Raw genomic sequence first — 13,651 nt, forward strand, 5'->3', positions numbered from 1 at the left:
TCTCATCATAATTTTAAAGGGAAGCATTTTTTTGGTCTGTTTTACAGATGAGAAAAAGCACAAAGAGGTGATGTGACTTCAAGTTTTTATAGCCATAAGGAGCAGCCCTGAGGTCCAAATACAGGGCTGGTTAATATTGAAACTCTTAAATTTCCACATGAATATATGTCTAGCTTTTGACTGCCATTATCTTAAAGACAAGTGTTTATTATAAGTATTTTGACCTTAAGACTAGTCTGGGTTAATTATAAGGTGAGCTTATATAAATGAATGATATTAGTACATACATTTTTTTTAAGACCAAAAGGTAAAACAGTCAGCAGACTATTCCCACCACTGCAGAAAGATGAAATACAACTGCTTTGAACAATAAGAACCTCAGCCATTCATAAATTGTAATATAGCACTTATTAACTGCAAATGTGACATTTACTTAATAAAAGTTTCCATGGTAAAGCTGAGGAAAGGTACCAGCTTGAGTAGAAAGAGAAGGAAACCCATTAACAGTTAAATAGCTGTTATTTTGTGTGTGTGTGTTTCCTAAAAAATTCTACAAAGTGCTGATCTCCACTGGCTGCTGATCACATTTAGGGCAGTGTGCTTTCAAAGAATCGCCAATTTAATATCTTCCAAATGTCTTTGTTTGAAAAAAATAACTTCACAATTGGTGATATTACTAAACATATTCTAGGAAGAATTGTACCAATTTACTTTAAAGAATAGAAAAGTATTGCATCTGGTAACTTCTGCAGTCAGCAATAGTACACAAAAACAAAAACTCAAACTTTTGATGTGTACTCCTTTGTTGGTTTTAAGCAAACACAATGAGCATTAAAAAGAGCATATTCCCAAAAATAGGCCATGAAGCCCTTTGAGCTATGTTAAAGGCAAGTCTTTCAAATTGTTCTCAGCACTTGCAGGCCCAGGACCTTGGTTGGTACAAACGCATTTTCCTTCTCAGTCTGAGCCTGCTTAAACAGGTGCTATGCAAATATAAAACCTCATTATCCTCCTTCATGGGAGCTTATTGTTAGAGAACGCAAAGACAGCAATCCGTTTGCAGAGTTGCTTTTCTTCCCTCACACATATTTATATTTTAGAAGGACAATTTCGGTAGCTTTTGAAAAGTGTTCACTGAATATTTATGCACCAAGTTTTCATACTAAGCATTTCTATAGATGGTGTTGTGTAAGAGAACTGAATTTTCCTATAAGTGCCAGTCATAAAACTTAAGTGCCATTAATTGCAAGCTGTTTATTATGGAAGCAAAGGAAGGTTTCCATGTGCCTTAAAATTGAACTCATTTTAAAAAATGTGTTTATGTCAAATGCAGAGAAAATGTTGTGAGAGGATTGATTATGATATTGTGAATTCATAAAATGTATCATAATTCACAGAGGACTTTAAATGCAGGGGATTCTTGTCCTTATAAGAATTTTGTGATGGAAAAATTAGTATCTGCACTGTGGAAACTGAAGCTTAGAGAGATTAAGCTCAGGGAGTTCCTGTCGTGGAGCAGTGGTTAACAAACCCGACTAGGAACCATGAGGTTGTAGGTTCGGTTCCTGGCTTTGCTCAGTGGGTTAAGGATCCGGTGCTTCCATGAGCTGTGGTGTAGGGCACAGACGCACCTCGGATCCCACGTTGCTGAGGCTCTGGCGGCGTAGGCCAGCATCTACAGCTCTGATTAGATCCCTAGCCTGGGAACCTCCATATGCCATGGGAGCGGCCCCAGAAAGGCAAAAAGACAAAAAAGAAAAAAAAAAAGATTAAGCCCAAAATGCTGTAGTCACACAGCTAATAAGTTAAAGAGCTGGAGTTAAAACAAGTTTCTGGCATATAATCTCAGATTCTCCCCACTATACTACAAATAAACAAGCTCTCTATAATTACTCCATGACCAGAATATATAATATGTATATATATGTATTATATATGCATTTATTTCTTAATGTGTTATGCTCTCGGGAAAACTGAGGAGAAATCAACTTGGTCCTTTCCTTGTAATTTCCCACTTTCCAAGAAATACTTTAACTCATAAATAATTTTATCTCCAAACATTTGCTCTGGAAAGAGGTTGCTCTTAACAGAAAGTGTGAACTCTCTAGTTGTTCAAACTTACACTTTAATTTAAAAAAAATTAAAAAGCTTATATTGGCGTCTTTGAGCATATAAACGTGCTGGAGAATTTTTTTCTTCCTCCTCAATAAGTTACTCAATATCACCCCAATACCACAACAGGATCTGTTCAAACCCAAGACATTGAACTTCAGAATCATAAAACCTAAAGTTAGACCATGGTTCATATTGACTCAAACTACACCGTGCTCTTGGGACAAAGTTTACTCTCAGTGTTCCATGATCATGTGACATTACAGAAGTTGTGTGACCCCTTCCACTTCCAGGGTTTCCAGAAAGCCAAAATCCGAACCCTGCATGAAAAGTCGTCTGGATGGGCATGACCTCTGTGGTCATCACAGAATCACACGTGCTTTCTGTCCTCTTCATGGGTGGAATCATGTCCCTTCTGTGGTCCCCTGTAGAATCCTTAGAAGGCAAAGATGTATCACCCAGCTCCGCCATCACTGTTAACAAGTGGAGACCATGGCACAGGGCTAAACAAAACAATGTGTAATGAAACCCAGAATAGTAACTAGCTATCTATAAACAGACCATAGGGTAAATACATACACCTTAAAAATGCAGATCAAGGCTGCTTCTTGAGTGTGTTACCAAATGCCATGTCCATCCTTCTAGATAACCAAGAGCCTAACGCCTCCAGTCATTTATATTCCAGTCAACAATAAAGCATTTCATTGCATTGTCAGGGAATTTTTTATAAGTGTCTCATCTGGTGCCATGTTTCTCTTCTTTCTAGAATGTATTGATTGCCCATTAATCACTATGTTTAGGTTTGTTTACAGCTATGAGGTCAATTCTGATTAAATATGCTCTTATTTGTTCTGGACAACTATGAAGATATTCTGCTTTTGCACACACAAAAAAATGTCAGTTCTATTGCTCCTGACTGCTATTTAAGATTCTCTTTGTACTCTGATTTTTTTTTTTGTCTTTTTTTGAAAATTGGTAGTTTAGTTCAAGTGTCTGCATTAAAGATAATGGCCTGCAAATCAAATCTTTACTTCCGTTCAACTGGGCATCATCTCTTGAAGGTCCCAGCACTAGAACCACTTGCCATTTACATAAACAATGGGTGCACCCCCCAAAATATACTATTATCTGCATATCCTGCATGATACTTTACAGACTGCTTTCTAATAAGCCATACTTGGATTTTTCAGAATAAATAATAGGAAGTTTTGGACAAGAGGAAATAACTGATTTTTCTTAGGCTCTATCATACATCAAATACTGAGCCAAGATAACAAGGACCTACTGTATAGCACAGGGAAATTACTCAATACTGTGTAATAACTTATATGGGGAAAGAATCTGAAAAGGAATGAGTATATGTGTATGGATTTACTATACTCTACACCTGAAATTAATACAGCTTTGTAAGCTAACTCTGTTCCAATATTAAAAAAAAAAAATTGAAACAAAGATTGGGGTTAAACTCTGTTATCTCATTTATTCGTCCCAAAAAACACTGATCAGGACTCTGAGCCTTGGAATGGCTCAAACTTGTTCAAGTTTACTGGTGCAGATTCCCTTTGAGAACACTTGTTTTCTCACCCCAAAGCCTGTTCTGTTGTTGTTTCAGTTTAGATTTTTTAGCATATTAGGCACTAGGTATTTATATGGACTTGCATTATTTTGAAGGAAAAATACTCAGCGTCTATTCAATGGCGTCTATCTGCCCTCAGTATAGATGCTGCAACTTTCACTCGCTATCACATCAGAAACTATGGATTCCTCTTTGACACCATGAAATAGCTACAGGAGAAGCCCTGCTGGAGAGCTGAATCTTGCATTGGTTGTTACTCAGATCTTGCCAAATTTATGCTTAAGAAGATTAATGTTAAAGCGGGAAAATTTATGGCTCTTTTTTTTCTGTGTTATCAAAACCAAATTAGCCAGTAAAGAGTAAAATACCAAGCATATATACATATAAAAACCCATCAAAAAATATGCACTAAGTGACAAAGCCATACTTTTCCCTGGCCTTCTGTTGAAATATAAATATGTATATATATAAAATCATGTAAAAAATCGTGTAATAAATAGTTAACCTAGATTAAATTATTTATGGTTTCTTAACTGATTTTTATTTCCCCATATGATAGCTTTTCTCTCAAAATGTAAGATCAGGGAAGAAATAGCAACTTTGTGTCTCTATCAAGAATGAATATTCCTACTTCTTTAAAATGATACGAAGCTGTAAGCTACCATCCTTTCCTTGTATCCTGGACACTTACGAGTGTAACTGCAAGTTTAGTCATGCCGCTTGTTTAAATCATTTCATGATTTTCATCTGATTTCTGTCTCTTATGTTTTTGAGTTCTAATCATGTTTTCAAAAAATCTTTATACAAATTGTCACACATATATACATCAGCTAAACTGGATGCAATCTAATTTGGCAGGTGTATGCCATTGAATTATACACTATTATAGTCATTTTTTGCACGGTAGGACCTAGTATACTTGAAATATATCTATGTCAAGTAATATGAAGAATTGATATCTAAAACTAAGGTGCTGTTACTGTCTTTGCAGTATCTGTAACTAAATATCCATCAATAGAGCCTATGAAAAACAAAATAAGTTCAGACAATAACCCAATAGTTTTGGGAGAAATCACAGGTAGTACTAATTATATAGATTTATGCTAAATATGGGCCAGACACTGCTTAATGTATTTATATCTGTAAATTCATTTAATCTTCAAAACCAACCCCTCAAATAAATAAAATAAATGATTATCATTGTATTTGTTCCTTGAAAACAAATTTCATATTTTGACATAGTTTCAACTTTTCTTCCTTGTAGAAAACCCTTTCCAGTATATGGAGCAGCTGTATGTGTAACAAGATTGGGATGAGAGGGAGAGAAGAAAGAAAATTTTACAGGCAAGTGAGTTGTTTTGATTGCTAATGAAATGGATTTATTCAATTGCAATTTTAAAACTCTCATTCAATTTAAATAATATAATTCAGAATTTAACTTTCTTTTTACTTTGTCACTATGGTATGGAGGTTTTGAAAAGAAATAGACCTTCTTGTTCAACTGGGGGGAAAAGGGTGGAGGGCAGAATGGAGGATGGCATTTAGAGTTCATTAGCTCTTATTCAGAGAAGTTGTGTGTGACACGTCATAGGGGAAATGCCTGGCTGCAGGGCAGCCCTGGTACCCAGTAAAGTTTGCAGGAGACTGTTCTCCAGCAACTTACTGTTCCTGAACGGGCTGACATTTTATAGGAACTATTAGAAATGCATGAATTCTTCACACAAAATGTCAACTGATATATTAAGAAAGAGCAACCCACTATAGTCACTAGCAGTAAAATTTCTTTAGCTTTTACCCCTTTCTGCTCCATAGATGTACTTTATACAATCTTGTACCATTTGGGTCCCAAAATACACAGTCAAGTGAAACTTTTGCATTAAGAGTGAAATTTTAAGAAAAAATGAAAATAGTAGTATTTCTCCATCTTCAGTTTAGAAACCAAGGTCATGGATTATGAATTTTAAACAGGCAGTAGATCACTCAAAAGTGATTCTAGCTAGAAAGATGGCATCTTTATTCAGCTTGCTTATTACTTTTAAAGTATGTTCTTGCTTAATAGCTCTCTGCTTTAGACAAGGGTAACTTTTACAAATTGCATACTAGTACAAAATTAACCCCTATCATAAAGCAGTTGGAGGTAATCACATTTTTGTATTGAATTTTATAGTCAGTGATGCTGCCTCCCACTATGTCGAGAAATCCAGAGCAAACTGAGTGCTCGAAAAATAAAATGTGTGCTTAATATTTATGTAACCCTTTGAGTATGACATGGCTGAGGAAGATACTCCTTGTGAAAATGAGATTCTCCATAAAATTAGTTCCTGGAGTACAAAGACTACCAAATACTCACCTTCCATCAGAGCAGAAACAGCAGTGTGTCCAGGGTGTTTCTTTTACCCATGACTCAGCTCGTGTGTGGTGTCACAGATATGCTCCTTCATTCCCAGATTTAATGTGTGTTATCTCACCTTGCTTGTCACTCATAAGGCTACTCTGCACACGGCCGTCTTCACAGCACATAGAATTCCAGTATCTCACTGCGCTTCCAGGACTCCTTTTTGTTAAAAATACGTGTAGATGATGTCATCTGTGACTTTCCACAGCTCTGCTTAAAATGCAAGGTACAAGTGATAAGTAAATTATTTAAGTTTAATGCCATTAAAAAGTCTATTTTATTTACTAGCATAGAGGTTTAAATACATGTTTGTAGGGAGTACCTGTCGTGGCACAGCGGAAATGAATCCAACTAGGAACCATGAGGTTGCCGGTTCGATTCACGGTCTTGCTCAGTGGGTTAAGGATCTGGCGTTGCAGTGAGCTGCGTTGCGATGAGCTGGGGTGTGGGTTGCAGACACTGCTTGGATCCTGTGTTGCTGTGGGCTCTGGCATAGGCTGGCAGCTACAGTTCTGATTGGACCCCTAGCTTGGGAACCTCCATGTGCCGCAGGTGCGGCCCTAAAAAGGACAAAAGACAAAAAATAAATAAATAAATAAAAATTAAAAATAAATAAATATGTGTTTGTAGGTAAAAGTGAAAGACTACAATTTTCCCTTAAGAAAAAAGTGGAACATTCAATGGAGGAAGCCCACAAAATATTTGACCTTACATAAATCCATATATTTACACAGAAAGGTATCACCTGATGGCTTTAAGTGAGAATGTTGGTCATCTCATTACTTGTGACTAGTAAAGCCGCCATCTGTGCCTGATTTAGAACTTGAACAATGGAGAGTATAGGAAGATAGCTACAGTAGTATTTAGTTTCTGCTTTGTTGGTGTCTTAGGTTGTCAATCTGTCATTTTTGGTTGGTGTAGAAAATAGGGATTTTATCATGCTTTAGAGAGACCATGTTGTTTGAGCAGAAAATAGAGGGAATTTCAAATGGGAAAAAAAGGGAGTTCCCATTATGGCATAGTGGTTACAAACCGGACTAATACCCATGAGGATGTGGATTCCACCCCTGGCTTTGCTCAGTGGGTTAAGGATCCAGCGTTGCTGTGAGCTGTGGAGTAGGTCACAGACGTGGCTCAGGTCCCACGTTGCTGTGGCTGTGGCTGTGGTGTAGGATGGCAGCTGCAGCTTCAATTTAACCCCTAGCCTGGGGACTACCATATGCCATGGATAAAGCCCTAAAAATCAAAATAATAATAATGATAATAATAATAAAATGGAAAAAATATGTAAACATATTTAGTGGTGTGCTTACTCATAAAATTAAAAGCACAGACTGTCTGGTATAGTATGCAAGCAGGGGCTACTGTAATTAGGAGGCATATTATTTCTCTATTGACTGAGATCATTTCCAGGATAATTAGGGACATGTCAGCACTTGCTCATCATTTTACTTTTCAGTTTTTTTTTAAATTTTGAACTATATACCACCAGTCATCCCATATTTATTAATTTAGCATCTACTATGTGCAGGGATGTATGCTAGGAATAGCAAAGAGATGCAAGGCATATAAAGGAGATAATATAGTTGAATGTTTCAGAATTCAATTTATGGTGCCACACATGCTTGTGTTTGAATCCTGCTCTTCTACTTACTAATGGGTGGTCATGGAGGAGTTTCTTACTTTTTAATCATTTTCTTATTTCCAAAATGTTGATTAAAATAGTCTGTGTGTTATAAGACATTTCTTGAAATATACCATGACTGTGCACATAAAATATTTAATGTTCTGTTACCAGCACCTAATTAATGCTCCATATTTTAACATTATTAAATTAATATAATTGCTATCATTGTTCAAGTCCATTCTTCAAGGAATGAAAAGCTGATTCAGTAGAGGAAATTGAACTAACAAAAATATAAACCAAATAGTTATACTCTGGTATATTATCTTGAGGAAAATTCTCGAAATATAAATAAAGCTTAAATTGAACTTAGATATACAGGAAAAATTATAAATATACCATTAATTAGCCTATTTCCAGCCTCAAATCAATTCCCTAATTAAACAGAGAAAGCAAGAGAGTCCTTTTCACTTTTAGAGAAATAAGAAATTATAGTTTAGTAAAAAGTTCTGTAATATATGGTCATAGCAGAGTAAATAGGCCAGACCAGATGAGAAAAATTTAAATAAGTGGCAGCATCTACAACCCCAACATTCACAGATGACCACACTCAGTCGTTTAATGTATTTTCCTCCAGTCTTTATGATATAGTTTTTAACACAACAGATATTCCATTGTACATTAAGTTTTATGTCTGCTTTTTATGTTAAAACTTATAGTATAATAATTTTCTACATCTTTAGGAACTTTTTATTAGTACCATTATTAACACCTAAATAATTTTGCATTTTTACTTGAGGATACACTACAAATCCATATGGAGTAGTAAATGTTTTGTCACCAGCCTATATTTTGTCCGACAATGAGAGAATATGATTGGACACAAACTAAAACTTGTGTTCCAACAGTTACATTTTAAAAAAAGAGGTGCTATTAATTAACTTAAGAAAGCCTTTATTAAAATTAAGAAACAGGAGTTCCCGTCGTGGCGCAGTGGTTAACGAATCCGACTAGGAACCATGAGGTTGCGGGTTCGGTCCCTGCCCTTGCTCAGTGGGTTGACGATCCGGTGTTGCCCTGAGCTGTGGTGTAGGTTGCAGACGCGGCTCGGATCCCGCATTGCTGTGGCTCTGGCGTAGGCTGGCAGCTACAGCTCCAATTAGACCCTTAGCCTGGGAACCTCCATATGCCGTGGGAGCGCCCCGAGAAATGGCAAAAAGACAAAAAAATAAATAAACAAAATTAAGAAACAGATTTTTTTTGCGTTGTTTATTAAAGGATGAATGGGACATCATTAAGGAACAAAAAAAAGTATGAGGTTATCGAGGCCAGTATCACCTCTTGAGCCAAAAAAATATTGAAGTAGACACATAGAATGTGAGGTGGTAGTAGTTGTAAAAAAACATCAATAATCAGAATATGATATTTTAATTAATAATCAGAAACTTGATTTAGGTAGAGTTGGAAGACCTGAGGGGTGCGCCCCTCCTCTGTGACAATAGCAGAGCCCAGCAGGGAGAAGAAAGACTCCTCATCCTGCCTGGCAAGGACTCGGCCAATAAAAAGCCAATGAAAAGCCCTCACTCCCGCAGCTATCTTTTCTCTCTGTAAAAGGGTTCTCCTTCTCATGCCCAGCTAGAGCTTGCATTAGCCGCACCAGGTAGCAGTTCTTTTCTACAGAATAAACCCAGTTTTGCAGGATAATTATCTGAGAGTCTGTTGTGTCAGGTTAACATAGTTTTCCTGAATAGGAATAGTGCGTGCTTTAAATATTGTGAATGAAAAACGTATGATGTGGAGGAGGGAAGTCAAAGGGACAGATTTTGATTTCTTAGGTGATTTTCTGTGTCAGCCATAGTATTGGAAGGGTACTAAGTGTCTGAGTACATAGTGATTGTTTAGATGTTCTAATACTTTGCAAATTAATTTCACATGCAATATGTTGCAAATTGAGCAAAGTAATGAAAAAGTAGTGTTCTTTTCTTTGTAGTCTGAGCTGATGAAGTGTCAGAGTCCTTTGATACTCTCTGAAATAAAAATTTTGTATTTTCTTTTTGATTTCACACCCAAAACAATACATTAGTTGAAATAAAATGTGTAGGGAACTTTATTTTTTGCGTTCAAAATTTTGTACACATTGTTCCACTGCCTTTTAAAAGTTGTCCATGTGTTCAATAGGGACAAAAGACTGTTTTATATAAAGTATGGTAAGAGAATGTACCACTTACTAAGGATGTATGGACAAATTTCCCCAAAACTGACTTGTGTAAAGCAATCATTTATCAGCTCATGACTTTTCTGTTTCAGAAATTCCAGGAGTGCACTGTGGGGTGCCTTGTCTCTGTTTTAAAGCATCTGGTACCTCAGCTGGAAAACTCAAAAGCTGGAGATAGTGTTATTTGAGAGTTTATTCATTCCCATATGTGGCATCTAGTTCGGGTGACTTGAAAGGTTGTGGACTGAAGCAGCTGGGGATTCTGTGCATCTCTATGTGTTTGCTGCACATGGTCCTTGGTGGCTCCTATATTCGTAGTAGCTGTATCTGTGATAGTGAAGATTTCAAAGGCATAAGTTGAGAGAGAGAGAGAGGCAGAGATTAAGACCCTATTACCTATCATGACCCAGTCTCCAAAGTCGTGTTGTGGCCTGGTCCTTTATTGACAGAGGCAGATTCAGAGCTCCACCCAGGCTCAAGGGAACAGAGACACAACTTCTCAGTTAAACAGTGTCCACATCACATGGCAATTAGAGTATGTGGGAAGAGCTGTCTATCAGTGCGTCAGTCTTTGGGAAATATAATTTTCTTCAGACGTAAAGGCTTATAATAATGGCATCAATTGGAATTCCAACCACCCATTGTAAGAAAAATTTCACCATTTCTTTTGCAGTCCCCATGTGCCTTACTGGGAATGTGTCGACCCCCTTCGCTTCTTCCCATACAGCTCCATTTCCCTCTGTTTTGCACCTTTCTCTATACTTTTATCACATGTGCTTTCGCGCCGTCTCATGGTAGATTCACATACAAGCCCATGTGTATGCAGAGTTGGGTTTTGTATAATATGAATACTACTTAATACATTCTTCTGCTTCTTGATTATTTTCCCTTAACTTTTTGTTCTTAAGATTTCTTCTATACTGTTGCATGTGACTTAAATACATACATTTTAAATGCACTTTACTAATCCGTTCAATATCTTTTCCATAAATTGTCCATTTTATTGGTGATGGAGTCTGAGTTGCTTCCATTTTTTTTAATATGACTCTTATCTCCAATGTTTATGTTGTTGTATAGTTTTTGAATTTTTCTTTTGTATAAAATGTGATATATAAGCAATTTGTGTGTATGATGTGCCATAAAGATAAAGTTCATTTTTTCCCATAGGAATGTGGAATTCATCCTAGCACCATTAAGTAAAAACAAATTATTTGGAAATAATTTCAAGTTTACAGAATGTTGCCAAAAATAGTATAAGAAAGTCTTTACCTGGGTTTAGCTATTATTCATACGTCCATGTTATACATGTCGGTGTGTCTATGCACATGTCTACATAGAATCGTGTATGTAAACTACATAAACCGTGGGTCTTACCTCTGAATATTTTTATGTGTATTTCCTGAGAAGAGGAGTATTTTTAACTTATGTAACCCAGTCATCACCAAATTCATGCATTTACATTACTCTAGTCTATTATCCATATTTCAGTTTTCCGAATTGGCCTAATCCTGTCCTTTACAGCATTTTCCCACTCTAGTACAGAGTCCAGTCTCTAGGGTCAAATAGTGCAGAGCCGTCGTGTTTCTTTAACCTGTAACATTCCCTAAGACTTCCTACACCTTTGGTAACACGGATACAATTGAAGCATATAGCGTCCATCTCCTTTTTCAAGAAAACCGTCCCCATTGTGCATTTGATGCTTACTCGTGTCTACAGTAAAATTATCATGCCCTGTGTGTTTCAAGAGTTCACATTTGGAGAAACCTAATGTCCACTTGCAATGTTCCCTTTGATCACCTTGAACTGTTGCCCCGATTCTCCACTGTTACTTACCCTACGAAAAATTGTGAACATTTTTTTCTCAAGTAATAGAACATTTAATGCAAGAATACTTTAAGATTATGCAAATCTATGGATTTCATCAAAATTTCTTCGTAAATATAGCATCCACTGATGATTCTTGCCCGTCTTAATCCTTACCGTCATGGTCACAGTAAGGTTATATTCCAGCCCCAAAGCCATGCTATATTTAGTATTATCCTAAATGCAAGTGCCTCCACTTCAATATTTATGCATGCGTTTATCTATTTATTATAAAATAATAATATGGGCCTAGATTTAATTGTTTGTATTTGATTACTAAACGTAATTATTCAATGCTCAAACCCTCCCGGGTTTAGCCCGCAAAAGCCTCCCCAGTCTGGTTCCTCTGTGTTTGTGCCATGCTCCCGTCTGCCTTTCTGCTGTCATGACAAATATTCCAGGCTCATCTCAGATCTACTCTACCCTAGCGTGGAACCTGTGTGTCCAAGGTGCTATAGTTCTATTTATTAGCACCATTTACTTAAGGGTCCAGTGTGTTTCCTATTGATCAGTAATGTTACCTCTGTTACAAAGCAAGTTTCTACATATAAGAGGCTCCTGTCTCAGATTCTCTGTTCTCTATCAGCTTACTTAACGGTTATTGAATATATGGTAAAGTCTCCTAACACTTCATATCAGTTATTACCTGTTTCCTTTTTAGGAATGTTTCAGCTCTTTTTAGTGCTTGCCCAATAATAAACTTGGAATTAGTTTGCCGTTTTGAATTTTAAAAAATAACCGGTGGGATTTTGATTAAAGCTATGTTAAATATTAGGTTGATTTCTCTGAGATTTGTCCACTTTTGTCCAGTGTTTTTCTTTTAAGTTGAGTAACTTAGAATTTTCTCATAACTAATCATTTGGAGTTGGCTTTCCCCTGCACATAGCATGCTCTGAATGTAAGACACTTTATAATTTCGAAAACAATATTTCAATTACGTCTTTAGATAAAAATATAATTGTTTTGGAGTTCCCTTAGCTCAGCGGGTAAGGATTCAGCATGGTCACTACTACAGCTCTGGTTACTACTGTGGCATGGATCCCCGGCCTGGGAATTTCCATATGAGGCTGGTGTGGCCCCCCCAAAAAAAGAAAAAATCATTTTGGTTTATTTCCTTGTATGAACTTTATCTCAGTACAGTTTGTGTTTCATTTCCCTAATGTATATTATTATTGTGAGCAACGTTTTTATTTTCCCCTTTTTAAAAATGTCTTCATACACACTGTAGATATTACGCTAGATGTATATACCCCCTTAGTTTGCAGAGCTGCCAAGCGGGCAACTTTAGGATGACTAACCTTTGCAGTTTGCATAATACTGGGGAGTTTCCTGGGATACAGGGGCTTTTAAGGTTCATAATGCAAACAGACATTCCCAAATTGGGACTAAGTAGTCATCATACACATGGCTTGAGGGCAGAATTCCCTCTTGCCTGGTTTAAGTGCAGTATTTCCCATGTGAGCAATGGAAATAACATTCTTCTTATATTTTCCAGGACATTTAAGGGGATAATTGTTGTAATCTTTTTTTTTTTTTTTTGGTTTTTAGGGCCACACCTGTAGCATATGGAACTTCCCAGGCTGGGGTTGAATTGGAGATACAACTGCTGGCCTGCACCACAGCCACAGCAATGTGGGATTCGAGCCCTGTCTACAGCCTACACTACAGCTCACGGGAATGTGAGATCCCAGGCCCACTGAGCAAGGCCAGGGATTGAAACCACATCCTCAAGGATACTGGTTGGATTCATTTCCCCTGCAATGGGAACTCTGATAATTGTTATAATCTTGAAATAAACAAAGAAATAATATTCTTGATTATAATCATTCCAAAAAAACAAAGAAAGAAAAACTCCAGGAACACTTA

The 13,651-nt window shown here is 36.8% G+C and overlaps 1 long non-coding RNA gene across 4 annotated transcripts in view; it reads left to right on the forward strand.

Annotated features, from left to right (window-relative positions):
* The window catches only part of LOC146404954 (uncharacterized), a 621,252-nt gene that overhangs the window by 421,369 nt on the left and 186,232 nt on the right, over nucleotides 1-13,651 (forward strand). For 2 of the 4 annotated variants that reach the window (XR_014839818.1, XR_014839816.1), the window contains exon 5: nucleotides 4,953-5,032. This is a non-coding gene — a long non-coding RNA (uncharacterized LOC146404954). Of the gene's footprint in view, nucleotides 1-4,952; nucleotides 6,697-13,651 lie in introns of those variants that run through there. The other 2 variants (XR_014839817.1, XR_014839815.1) reach the window with 2 other exon arrangements.

The sequence above is a fragment of the Sus scrofa genome, chromosome 3, assembly GCF_054392235.1.
Source record: "Sus scrofa isolate SSC_HxYL_T2T_F1_AM1 chromosome 3, Sscrofa_HxYL_maternal_Yorkshire_Landrace_v2.0, whole genome shotgun sequence".
In the NCBI taxonomy this organism is placed as follows: Eukaryota; Metazoa; Chordata; class Mammalia; order Artiodactyla; family Suidae; genus Sus; species Sus scrofa.